Below are 13,790 nucleotides of genomic sequence, written 5' to 3' on the forward strand. Positions count from 1 at the left end.
TCCTCCTTTCCTAGTCTTTCACAGGGACAGGTTGTTTTTTCCTTCTACTCCTTTTTTTATGCTAACAGTGGTCAGTGAGTTGTCCCCTAATCAAACTCTTCATTCACCTTTCTTTTTTCTTTCTCCACAGAGTGCCAGTGAGAAGGTTCTTCTCACCTTGGACTTGCATAGACAGCTCAGATGTTATTTGAATAAAACTAAAGATCTGATGCTATCCATGTCATTATTCCTCACAGATGGATCTTGGATCCAACCTCGGATCTGAGTCAGCAACTTCTCAAATAGATCCAGTGCTCAAGCTCCTCCCCTTCCCACAATCCCCTGCTACCTTCTAACCCTCAGGTGTCATTTGCAGCTGAATCACTCCTGACATGGTCCAGACTCAAGCACAGGAAATAGAGATAAGTGCTGTTTTTCCTGACTTCCTTTCCTGTCCTTCTTCCTTTTTGGGTGTTGTTTCGACCTTTTACTATAGTTAGTCTAGTTTAATCCCTCCCTTCCCTATTACAACCTAGTTTTTTGATGTAGGTAGGTTCTTCCCTCACTGTTTAGGGTCGGCACACCTGGAGATTGAATGTGACATTTGTGCCGCTTTCAACCCCAGTGCCCTCGTAGAGCGCAGCAGCAGACTTGCTAAAAGGTTTGATGCAGTGTGGTCCTCTACCTTCAGACACCCCTTCTAAGCCCTCATAGGAGCCTAAGAAGAGGCCTCCTCCTTCTTCTGGGGGTATCCTCTTCTTCTTCTTATCCAAAAAAGCAGTGGCTCTCAGATCATAGATCACCGGATCCGAGTTCAGCCGCTTCAGCTTCAGATCCGAGGTCTGTCATACTGACAGCTTTGGATCAGACGCTCAGATCCAAGGCCACAGTGGATCGGAGGCCTTTAGATCTGAGTAGAAGCAAGCTCTCCCCAGATCTGACCAGTATGTTGGATCTGTCTGGTATGACTTCCAAACCTTTAGACCCTACTAGCTTGTTGGATCCAACAGTTCCATCCGATCCTATTGTTACTGTGGGTTCCCCTTCAGAGTCCTCCAGGAAGTTGGATCCGACTCGCCAAAGCCGATTTCATTCTTGAGGCCATAGGACTGTGGGATACAAGGTTGGATCTCCAGCAAGATCTGGCCACTCCTCAGCTTCTTCCAGATCCTCCAGAAGTCTTCTTCTCTCAGACAGGGATAGGATGATGAGAGTTTCCTCAAGGCTCAAATCAAGTTGGGCTTGCTGCTGTTCCTTACCCATGTGGCTAGGGGACCCTCCCCATCCACAGGTCTCCACTCTGCTTCCAAATACAACAGGTTTTGGAATGTCAGGACCAGGAGATTTCTAGCGAGAGGCCAATGGTGTCAGGTATCCCCCCCTTCTTGACACCATCAAAGTCCCTGGCTGGTTCTGTTCTGCAGCTCTTGGACCAGGGTGGGTCTTGTTTCCAAGGAGTCAGTGCGAGTTCCCTAGGGGTGGGTTTGGGTCTGGATTTTTTGGACCGCTCCCTTCCCTTAGGGGTGTTGGCGCTGGACAGATTAGGGCTGATATCGTCTGGGGGCTTCTGTGCTGCACCGGGGTCCATTTTCCCATCCCAGGTGGCCCCGACTGCTGGGGATGGGGGTCTTTGGCCAGTCCATCGGCTTTCCGGGCAGTGGAAAGGACCTTCTTCAGTTTGGCAGTTACCTCTCAGACTTCTGAAGGCCCTCCCCAGCCTTTGTCGGGATTGGGTGCTGAGAGCTCATCATCCATCCAGGATCAGCTCCCTCATAAGTGCCTTCAGATGGGCACTGCTCCACTTGGGGTACTCATCTCTTCTGAGTCCTCCCCTGAGCTCACCATGGAGGAATCCCCAGAACAGAATGTGCAAGATTAAGCACTTGGACTCCCCCAGAGAGTCCCTCACTGAAGATATAGATTTTGAGGAGGGAGACAAGTCCCCTAGACTTCCACCTGAGGAGGTTTCTTTTAGGGACATTGTAAAAGTTCTCAAACAGAGAGGCAGTTGGTCTTCCCCATCTCTGTCTTCAGAGGACTCCATGTTCTGAAGGCATTTGGGACAGGCCCATCTTCTACCTTGGTTCCCCCCTATTGATGAGCTTGTGCACCTTATCGCCAGCAGGGCCTGGAAGGAGCCAGACATGGTGGAAAGGTCCTCCTAAGGATAGGTCTTTTTGGAGCAAAGGGGTCCTTTTCATTGCCTTTGTGGTGGCTGCTAATACTAAGAAAGAGCTAGCTGAGTAAAGTTCCTCAGTCCATCCCCGAACAGAGAATGACTGTTTTGGAAGGTGTGTGTTTGCCACAGCTACTTTTGGTCTGACAGCAACTAAATACTTGGCCCATTTTACCTGGCTTCAGAGGGATTTGGTTTCAGAGCTTACCACTTCCCTGCCAGAGTTGTTGCCTCCAGAGAACCTGAAGTTAGTCTCTCTGAGGCTGTCCACTCTCACTTCTTTAGCTAATGCTTTGGTGAGGTTGATCTCCAATACTGCGCAGGCCACCTCTCGATTGGCAGGCACCAGCATTGCTATTCAATGGCATGCCTAGCTTCACCTTTGCAGGTTTGCAGAATCCTTTAAGGCATCTGTCACTAATGCCTCCTTTGATGGTTCTACCTTGTTTGCACCATCTGTTAAGAAAACTTTAACCCACAGCGAGCATGAAGGCAAGACTCTTTCCACTGTAGGATTCAAGTTTTCTATACCCCGGAGGTCCTTTCCGCAAGACCTAGAGGGGAAGTAAGAAGATTTGGCTCCAAGGAATCACTCTTCCTTTCAGGATGCTCCCCAGGAATCCTCTTCCACAGGCTGGGGCAGGGGATTCAATGGTAGACACCAGCCTAGGGACAAAGGGGGTCAAAACCAGGGCTCCTGAGAACCCTTCTCAGAGAAGCCCTTCCAGCCCTCCTGAAGTGCTGCCAGACTGTCCTGCCCTGGACACAGTCAGGGTTATTTTCCCTCAACCCACTAGCCTGAAAAAGTCTCACCTCCAATCAGAGGATGCTCAAAATTATTTCCAGGGGTTACTCCATTCCCTTTTCTCAGCTCTCTCCAATTCAGAACTTTCACCCAGATGTACCACCCTGCCAAAGAGAGTTGGCCTATATCAAGGTGCAAGACCTCCTTCTAAAAAGAACCATTCAAGAGGTCCCAACAGGACAACAAGGGCCTGGAACTTACTCTTGCTTCTTTTTGGTGCCAAAAAAGACCAGGGATTTGCATCCAGTTCTGGACCTCAGCAAGATAAATCTTTCTGTCAAGAAGTCTAAGTTCCAGATGGTCACTGTGCAGTCCATTCTGCCTCTCTTGCTCAAGGATGATTGGATGTGCTCAGTGCATCTCAAGGATGCGTACTATCATATAAAGACCAAAGACACTCCAGGAGACACTTATGCTTTTTGTTAGGGGCCAATCATTATCGGTTCAGAGCCCTACCCTTTGGACTCACCACAGCCCCCCCAAGTGTTTACCAAATGTATGGCAGTGGTGGCGGCTCATCTCCTGCTGCAAGTTTCCGGGTTTTTCCGTACCTGGACAATTGGCTTCTCACGGCTCCCATGAGGCATCAACTATTACTGGCGATGAGATATGTCCTCAGTCTTTTACAGAATCTAGGCATTGCAGTAAATCTGCCCATGTCCAATCTAGTTCCGAGCTAAAATCTGGAATTTATCTGAGTCCTGTTGGACATGGTATCAGAAACTGCAGCACTGCCTTCCCACAGGGTCCAACTGATTCAAGATCAAGTCTTCCTTTTGTTGGCTCTAGCACACCCACCTATTCATTTGATTCTCAGAATGCTAGGCTCTATGGTGGCTGCCATTGAACTGGTGCCTCTCACCAGGTATCATATGCGAGCTCTCCAGTGGACTCTGGCAGTCCAGTGGTTCATCCTGTCTCAGCCCATGAATATAACAATAAGGTTGACTCAGATGTGAAGGAATCATCTTGCTTGGTGGCTTCAGTCTCAGGACCTATTAATAGACAGGCCATTTTATCTCTCTCCACCCATTGCCACAGTGACCACGGATGCCTCCCTGTTGGGGTGGGGGACATTTTCATGGCAGGATAGTTCAAGGCATGTGGTCCCCCATAGAGACCAAATTGTACATAAATGTCCTAGAGAAGACAGCAGTCCTGCTAACATTGCAAGCCTTTAAGAAATGCCTCCCTCTGGGGACCATAGCAATTCAGCTGGACAACATGGCAGTTATCTGGTCTATTAACAAGCAAGGTGGAACTCTATCTTATCCTCTGTGGCGAGAGGCCATGTGAGTGTGGCAATGGGTGATGTTTTCCAGGTGGTTTCTTCTTGCAACTCATATACCCAGGCATTCCAACGTGCTTGCTAACAGACTCAGCAGGTCCATCTTGAGTCCTCAGGAGTGGTCCCTGAATCCATCAGTGGCAAGGCAAATTTTTGACCATTGGGATCAACCATGGTGCGACTTCTTTACCTCCTCAGTTAACCAGAAATGCAATAATTAGTTTGCCCTGATCACCCCCATCAGGGGAGTCACCCAGGGATGCTCTTGTTCAAGATGGCCTCCAGGTCTTCTCTGTGCTTACCCTTCTGTTCCCCTAATACCCAAAGCCTTACAGAAAGCTCGCTGCCTCAGGACCTCTCTCACTCTTATTGCCCCTTTCCAGCCTCATCAGGCATGGTTCTCCTTCCTAAGGTCTCATCTGAAATATCCACCTTGGATGCTGGAGCCTGTTCCAGATTCATTTCCCATCCCTGGGGGCTTCGACTTCCCAATCTCCAGACCCTTCATCTAATTGCATGGTTTTTCCAGTTCCAGTAATCTTTTCACAGTCCAGGCTTCCTTCCCGGTGAAGACCAGTATTTTGGCTTCTCAAAAGCCGTGTACAAAGAAGGTGTACTTCAGTAAATGGAAAAGGTTTTCCATTTGGGCCAGACAATGGAACCTAGATCCCTTTTCAGCCCCTGTTCCTGATATTTTGCTCTTCTTATCTTCACTTTTTCAGGATGGGGCTAGTTTTTCTAACATTAAGCTCCAGTTGGCTGCCATCTCTAATTTCCATATCAACGATGAGCCTACCTTTTCTTCCAAACTGTGCAAAGCCTTTCTGAAAGGAGTTTTTCTTCTTAGACCTCCTATTAAGGATCCATCCCCACCATGAGATTTGACTTTGATGCTGCAGTCCTTAACACAAAAATCTTTTGAACCAGCTGGTTCATGTGATATTAAATTCCTGCCCTGGAAGATGGCCTTTTTAGTAGCCATTACTTCTGCCAAGAGGGATCTTGGAACTTCAGGCTCTGTGCATTAAGCCACCATTCATGATCTTTCATAAGGACATAGTGTCTCAGAACAAATCCTTCTTTTCTCCCTAAAGTAGCTTCTGAAGGTAATCTCAGTCAGTTGATTCAACTACATTACTCCAATAAAGGAGAATATATCTTGCATTATTTAGATGTTCACAGGCAGTTGCTTTTTTATTTAAAATAGACTGAGGAGTTTAGAAAGTGGGAACAACTCTTTGTGGTTTTGTCTCAGAACAGAAAGGGCCAGGCAGTTTCCAAAGTGACTATTTCCAGGTAGATTGCTGGTTGTATTTTGTTCATTTATGCTATTTGGCATTTAGAGCTGTACAGACCGGTTAAGGCCCACTCTGCTAGGTCTGTTGCTATGGCATCAGCCAGTTGGCTAGACTTTACCTTGATGAGATTTGTGCTGCTGTGACTTGGTCTAATCCACGCACTTTCATTTAACACTACAAATTGGACTTAATACCTAGGAACAGGGCTTTCTTTAGTTCCTCTATGCTCCGGCATATTCTTCCTTGAGGCCACCCAGGGTAAATAGTAGCTAGGGACTCTGACCTATCTGTGAGGAATAATGACACAGATAGCATCAGATAAAGAGTTATGTACTTACCATAACTTGGCATCTGTGCTATCCAGTGTCATTACTCATCACATTCCCACCCTCCTTCCTCCTTTCTTCCTGGGAGTTCTGGAGAGGCTGAAGTGGCTTGTATTTGGTGAGACATTCTTGATGTTTGCATTTCAGCTAATTTAGCAAACTCGATCTGTGGGTTAGAAGGTAGCGGGGGATTGTGGGAAGAAGCTTGAGCTCTGGATCTGTCTGAGAAGTTGCCAACTTGGATACGAGGTTGGATCCAAGACCCACATGCAATGAATAATGACAATGGATAGCACAGATGCCAAGATATAAGTACATAATTATTTTTATTTGCAAATTAGAGCAGCTATTTGTTTCATTTGGTCCTAGGTCTTTGGGGTTAGATCTTTCTAACCAGAGCATCTCTTCTTGGATTTCTACAGCCATTTCTTTTTTTTATTCCTTAGATGGCAAATGTCTTTCTTTTTCATTAAAGGCTCACTCTAGCAGCCCTGTTACTTCCTCTGCTGCTTTTTTCAAGGGGCTGGATACCAATTCCATACTTCAGGCTGCTACTTGGTTTTCTGTCCATACCTTCACTAAGCATTATTTTTTGGATGTTATTTCCAGGGCAAGAGGTGGCCTTGCAAGGCCTATCCTACATGAGTTTCTTGAGGGTTCTTCGGTGCTAAGCTCCTCCCAGGGTTCCTCTTAAGCTTTTGTACTCTCCCTTACATTAGGAATACTGCAAGAGTGATATGGAAAGACATGGTACTGTTGTGTAAAATCTTACCATAACAGTATATGTCCTTCTCTTCACTATTGCAGTAGTCACTCTCTCCCTCCTGTCCCCTCTGCTCTAGCCTGTTCCTCATGGCTGAGGGGTTCTTCTCTCTTTTCTACTTCTTGATGCACATGTTCTTCCTGGTCTCTAGGGACATTCCCTTCCTCCTGGGACTTTTCAATTATGAATTGTGTGCGTCCATACATCACCTATATGCCCGATGCCTTGGGGAGCATATGTGTGACGTACGACACCTGTAGAAACTAAAGACTTTGGTATACCTGCAAGACATTGGGCTATCCTTGTCAGGAAATCCCTTACATTAGAAGTACTGCAACTGTGAAGAGAAGGACATCTATTGTTATGGTGAGATTTTATACAAACCAAAAACAAGAGCCAGCAAGTGTGAGCTGTATAAATAGTTTAATGGAAGACAAGAAAATAACAGACCGGTTTCGGCTATGGAATTAACCTAGCCTTCATCAGTGTTAATATGCCAAACATCTTGTAGTCCTTATATTCAAATACAAATAATTAATCAAAAATGTAATTGCTGAGCTCATAAATATTCATTTAGACCAGGCTGGAACAGTCCACCTAACTTTACAATCCATTTTTTCTCTTTAGCATTTAATTTACTGTGCCATCCAGATTTGTTAGTTCCATCACCTACTATTTTGTCAATGATAGTGAAATGAAATGTTGCTGTGGTATGTTTTAAAGTGTGTTTGTATAGGGCATTACTCAACCTTTTACATTTGACATCACTAAGATGTTCGGAAATACGTAATCTAAGGGGTCTGGATCGGATGTCTGTCCTATATTAAATGCATGGCAGCTACAAGTAGCCAGATATATAATCCAATCTGTACTGCAGTTTGCAAAAAACTTTATATCAAATATGGCCCCACAACTGTACTTTATGCTTCATAACATTGGTTTCTAGGCTTGACAGTAACTGATTCTGAGCTTAGCTGCAGTTCAGGGAGCTGTACAAAAAAAACTATATAATAATAACAATAAATACAAAAACACTGCAGAAGAAATTGAGTTATAGTGCATTTTAATGACCAAACATGTAAGTCTGACAAATCAGAAATTTGTGAAGGGAGAATGGGGTTTAAAATGAGCATGTAGCCACGAAAACAGTATATTTGAGAGGTATATGGACAGTATAGATGCCAGGAATGATTTTTTGAATGCCTAATAACTGACCTGACATATTAGTAATGCATGTCAACTGTTGATTAAATACTTTCATGTGGAATAGTAACAGTGCATCTTGCTTTATTACTTTTCATTTAAATTATAATAAATGTTGATCTTAATAGACGTCTAATCAAATCTTGTAAACAAATTGACTTGATGTGTAGAAATAAAAAGCTTTTTCAGTGTAGCTGTGAATGTAGAAATCTTGTAATTAAGAAAAACTAATATAAGTTCTGCATATACAGTTCAGATTTTTTTGATTTATTTGATCATCTTTAGTATGGGAGATGTGAGTGTATATAAACTATATTTACATTTCTTAAATTTAAGTTACATTATTCATATGAGTAAATACAGTTTCTAGATGTTAGTATTTTCAGGAAAGGTAATACCATTGATACCAGTATATAAGATGTCCAAGTGAATAAGTACTTACACCGTAAGAGCATGCAGCCTAATTGTACCTTTAGAGGTATTGTAAAAAGCCAATTCTTATGGGCAAGTAGGCTCCATACAGACATAAAAAGATGTCATCATCAGATGCTAGATAAGGCTGATGATTTCAAATCGAGAAGTTATGAGGAAGATCTGATAAATAACCTAACAGAACAAGTTTTATGGGAGAGAGAAGGTACTGCAAGGCCATATTATTTTCAATCAGAAGGTGCCAAAGTTATAAATGAATCAAGAAAGGCATCATTGTATATGATATGTTATGAATTTTAGTAGAACAACTAATGCTGTTCATAGGTTCATACATGTGTACTAGACTAATGGCCCTGGAGTCTTTACAAGCTTAGCCCATAGAATTACCCTGGCATCATGCCACCTGACCTTAGTCCCTAGTGCCTCTGTCGAGTAGAGCCATTGGAGTGATCTCCGGGGTGAATTTTCTATTTCCCATCCACTCAAGATTTCTCTTGAAGTGGGCCAGTGAGGTGCTCTGCTTGACATGTATGGAAGTCTGTTCCATATCATGGGCAGTCTCTGGGTTATGAACCTGTCTTTTCAGCATGTTCTGTTGATTGTGGTAATGAGGTTGAGGTCTCTGGTGCATGTGGTACGGATGGATTGGGATTTCTTTAGCTGTAGTATTTCTAACAGAGCTGGGTCAGACATGGCTTTGTAAGTCAAGCAGAGATCACCTCTAAACAGGCGATGTGAGGTACTTTTGCAGCCTCTCCAGTTGTTGCAGGCGTCTAGTGAGGTACATGCCAAATGGGGCATTGTACTCGATGATTGGCCTAATGAGGTAAGAGTACAGTGAGACAATGACCTCTTTCTTCCTCAATGCAAAACTCTTAGTAATGAGATGTGCCACATAGAAGGACTTTCTGACCACAGTGGCAACGTGATGGTCAAAAGAGAGGTTTCTGTCAACCTGTGTTCCCAGATCTCTTATAACGCCTTCTGTGTTCAGTGGACTACCATCAATGTGGTAATTCAAGGGAACCGGGTTTTTCCCAAGGGGGATGACACATTTTTGGCATTGAGCTTAAGGCCATGGGTCTGACACCAATCGTTGGTCTCACTGAGTGTGGTCTGGAGATAGTAGCAAGAAATTGGTATATATTACATGCATCACTGGAAATTAAAGGGTATATATTACATGCACCACTGGAAATTAAAGATCTAATTAATGAAAGACCTAGGTTTGCATATAGGAATAGTAAAAATCTTAAACAATCCCCGGGATTCATGAACCTTGCGCCAGGCGCACACATGGCGTAGGCACCCCAACGCCAGACATGGCCGCCGAGCGATTCAGGTACGATCCAATCCCACGTGCACCACCGGTGTACGCCTGAGTTAATGCGCCTCCGGCGTAGGTATGTTAAACACCCCATGTGCGGTGTTGCACCATGCAAATGAAGGCAAATAGCGATTCACGAAGTGGCGCAGGCGTAGCATAACGGCATGGCAATGTAAACCAAAAAAAACGGTTTACAGTCATCCAAACATGACATAGGAGTAACGGAAGGCTGCCAACGTCAGGTGTCATATTGGTGCAACATGCCAATGGGGAAAGACACCGAGAATGTCAAAGGAAAACATGCAGAAAACGTAAATAACGACATAAATGGTATGTACGCAAAAACCACAGCAGAACCCCAGGACATGTCCGCGGAAGGTGCGGAACAATGAATTAATATGACAATGTCATAAAAGAGCAGTATAAGACACATCAGCATCACAGCCACAATACACCATAGTATGCATGGAAAGCCACAACCACAGCCCAAGGGTTGCCAAGGAGTGGCGGCGGTGTCCGGCGCCGTAACCGTGTAGTAGCAGTCAATGCCATGCAAATGAGGCAGATAATACTGAATTGCAAAACCCCCGCTGGTGTAAGGCTGCACCAAACGGCGCAGCAGTAATACACCGAGGAGTGGCCTAGAGGGAATACATGTCAATCGCAGAGGGGTGTGCCACTGTAGGAGGAAGCACATTGGAGCCCAGCAAACAGGGGCTGTACAATGCACATCACAGCATCAGCACCGGCGTGTGAGGAAATAGATGCGCTGAGAGTACAGAATGCGCGCACAGATGCATGTGTACAAGGATGACTACGTTTCCCAACCCAGTCATGTGACGGCCGCCCCATCAACAACCACGGATACAGGAAGGTGATGCGTAGAATATGAGGAAATGCGGAAGCAGTGTAATTGGAGTCGTAATGAGCAATCAACACCAATCAACCCACGAAGGGCAATCGGCGGCAGCTGACAACTCTGCATGCAGAATCCCGAAAACAGGAAAGGAGGCATATGAATGCAAAAGTAGGGGATGTAGCAGAATTGCAAAGAGCTAAGAACCGATACAGCACAGCCAAGTAGAGAGGTAGCATAACGGGCGGCGGCAGACAAAATGCATGAGATGCCATGTGCCTGCAGGATGCACTCCAGGAAATAGTAGGTGCAACCTGCAGAAACAGTAAATTAAGGTGTAAAGCTAAACCAATGCAGGCAAGTGTAATGTAACACCAAAGGCAACAGTGTTGCAGTGCCAACGGTAAAACACGGAAGATAACACACAGATACGGCAGCACAGACACACCCAATGACATCACCGGGTGTAGAGCACAACACTATAAAGTGTGAATGCACACAACACAGCGCGTATTCCCAAACGTTGCACTTTAGGGTGTAAACACACGGGGAACTTTTAAAATGTATATGTTGGGTGCTGCCGTGGCCGTGATGCATCGGCATGTGTTAGAGACAGACGGAGTTGTGGAGGAGGGTGCCGACAACTACCGTAGGCCTCAGAGGAGAAGGAGAGTGTTCAGACCAAGGGCGACCTACCAGGGGCTGCAAGACCTGGAAATAGTAGAGCGTTACAGGGTGGACAGGGACACATTACAGCAAATAGTGGAGCTGTGCCGGCCACGCCTGAGAACAAGAGACAACAGAGGGGAGCCCATCCCAGTGGACACAAAGGTATGTGTAAGCTTGCGAATACTGGCAACAGGTACCTTTCAAAGGCCAACCGGGGATATAATGGGCATCTCACAGGCATCAGCATCCAGGGTACTACACCAGTTTCTGGATGCCATGTTACGACATGCCCATGAGTATATATCCTTCCCTAGATCTCAGGAGGAGTTGGCTAGCAATATGCGCCACTTCCACTGTGTGGCACAATACCCAGAGGTACTGGGTGCGATAGACTGTACGCACATAGAAATCAAGTCACCACCCGGGGAGCAGGGTAGACACTATATAAACCGCAAGGGATTCCCCTCCATCAATTGCCAGGTCGTGTGCAATGCGCAGGGCATTATCATGGATGTGTGTGCTGGCAGCCCTGGAAGCTACCACGACTCCCATATCTGGCATGCCTCACAGCTGTATCAGGTATTCGCCAGGGGGGATATCACACAAGGTCACCTTGTGGGGGATGCTGGCTACGCACTGGAGCCATGGATGATGACACCCATCAGAAATGCACACACACACATGCAAGAACGCCATAATGAGGCACACGCACAAACCAGAATAATCATAGAGCGTGTGTTTGGGATGTTGAAATCACGGTTCCAGTGCTTGGATACATCCGGTGGAGCCTTGCAGTACTCTCCAGGCACATGTCCCCACATATTCATAGTATGTGCTATGCTACATAATATGATCCCAAGGAAACAGCTGCTGCAGGGACATCATGGTGTAGAGCCACCAACCCGCCACAACTGACAAGGCAAGCACAGGCACAGGGCGTTCAGTGCCATGAACACACTGTGCCAGCCCCAGTAGGCAGACGCAGGCGCATTTAATATGCCTATGCCTTGGCAAAGAGGGAACGTATAGCACATACTCTGACATCGTAGGCCCCATGGACTGACACCTCCCTACCTGCACACACAGTGAAATGGACGGCACACAAACATGGCCGCCCGTAATGTGTACTGTATGGGTGGTCCCATGTGTGACTCCAACATAGGTAGCACCCAAACACTGCACACCCAACAGCCAGCGGAGCATGGAACGCCAACACCTCGACGCCACGCGGGTTTGACAGCAGAGGTCGTAGCCGTAGCTGCGTTCGCGCAAGGTGTCTACATATGTACATATGTGCATACACAGATATGGAGATAGATATCATTACACATGTAGAAATATATGTACACATACACAGATATAATGTACAACAGGTTAAACAGGGAATCACAGGGATGCAAGGTTACAGAGAAGTAAGGCCAAATCTCTACATAGTAAACATAGTGAACGACAACCCGACTATCCAGGAGGGTGGACAGAGCAGGGAACGCCACCCATGGAAAGGTCAACCCACCTAAATGCATATTCGCGAGTCGGGATGATCACCAGGCCACGATACAGTAACAGGACATGTGCGGGTAATATTCTTAGGATATGAGGGCGGAGGTAGACACCGCCGCCGGCGATGTGGTCAACGTAGGTACTGTGTGCAACCTTCCCTGCGAAAGCGGCAGTATGTGTGAGGTGAGGGTGTCGTGTGTTCCGTTGTGCGAGTGTAATGTGTGTGCCACTGTAAAATGTGTATGTAGGTGACATGTGACAGGCGGAGTGGAATTACATGTGTAGGCAAACAGTATAGGAACCACAGGTGTATGTACAGCAGTACCCACAAAGTAGTACTGACAGCTCCTCACTGGCTAGGCACCTGGTGACGTAAAACGATGCAAAGCGAAAATGTCCCAGAATGTACCACAGGAGTATAGCCAACATGAGATGCAAAGGACGCATGTGCAAACCATGACCGTATGTATGGCGCCGATATGTTAATTTCAACACGATACATCGGCAACGTTACGCAGCAATAGTTATGTACCGTGGAAATACGCATGTGCTACCCCGGCACCGATCGTGGACACGTATCGTCCCGTAAACACCGCTGTGTGTTCTACGAGTGTTAAACAAGCAATCGCCACCGAATAGGTGGCAACCGGTAGCATACAGGCCGTCGCACGTACAGGACCACAACGGCCGTACATATCCGTGGGAAAATGCCAAGGGACAGTCGGCGCGCACGAACAGCCGCAGATATACTACCGATGTGACGGAGGAATACATGCAGGAAGCACACAAGCAGGCGGTACCGACACCAGACGACATCAACAAAACCTACACTCCTAGAACAACAGACAGGTAACTTGCAGCTCCCCAGGCAGGGATGGAGCACACACACAAGCATACCGTATGTACAAATGCAAGGCCCACAACCCGTACCTGTCACCCACAGCCGATATACCCCATCGCACATATCAAAGGGATACAAGCCGAAATAGCAGCAAAAACATCCAGGTAGTCAATGACAGTGGCATACCCGCAACATCTCGCGTGGGAAACACTATCAGCAGCGGATGCATACCTGCATCCGTTGTGTACAGGAATACAAGAGCTATGTTACACATCAGAATGCAAAATGCCATCGACAGACGCCGCCAAAAAGGACCCAAACCCAAAA

Source organism: Protopterus annectens, chromosome 10.part0 (assembly GCF_019279795.1).
Source record: "Protopterus annectens isolate FY-2018-M chromosome 10.part0, PAN1.0, whole genome shotgun sequence".
Classification (NCBI taxonomy): Eukaryota; Metazoa; Chordata; order Ceratodontiformes; family Protopteridae; genus Protopterus; species Protopterus annectens.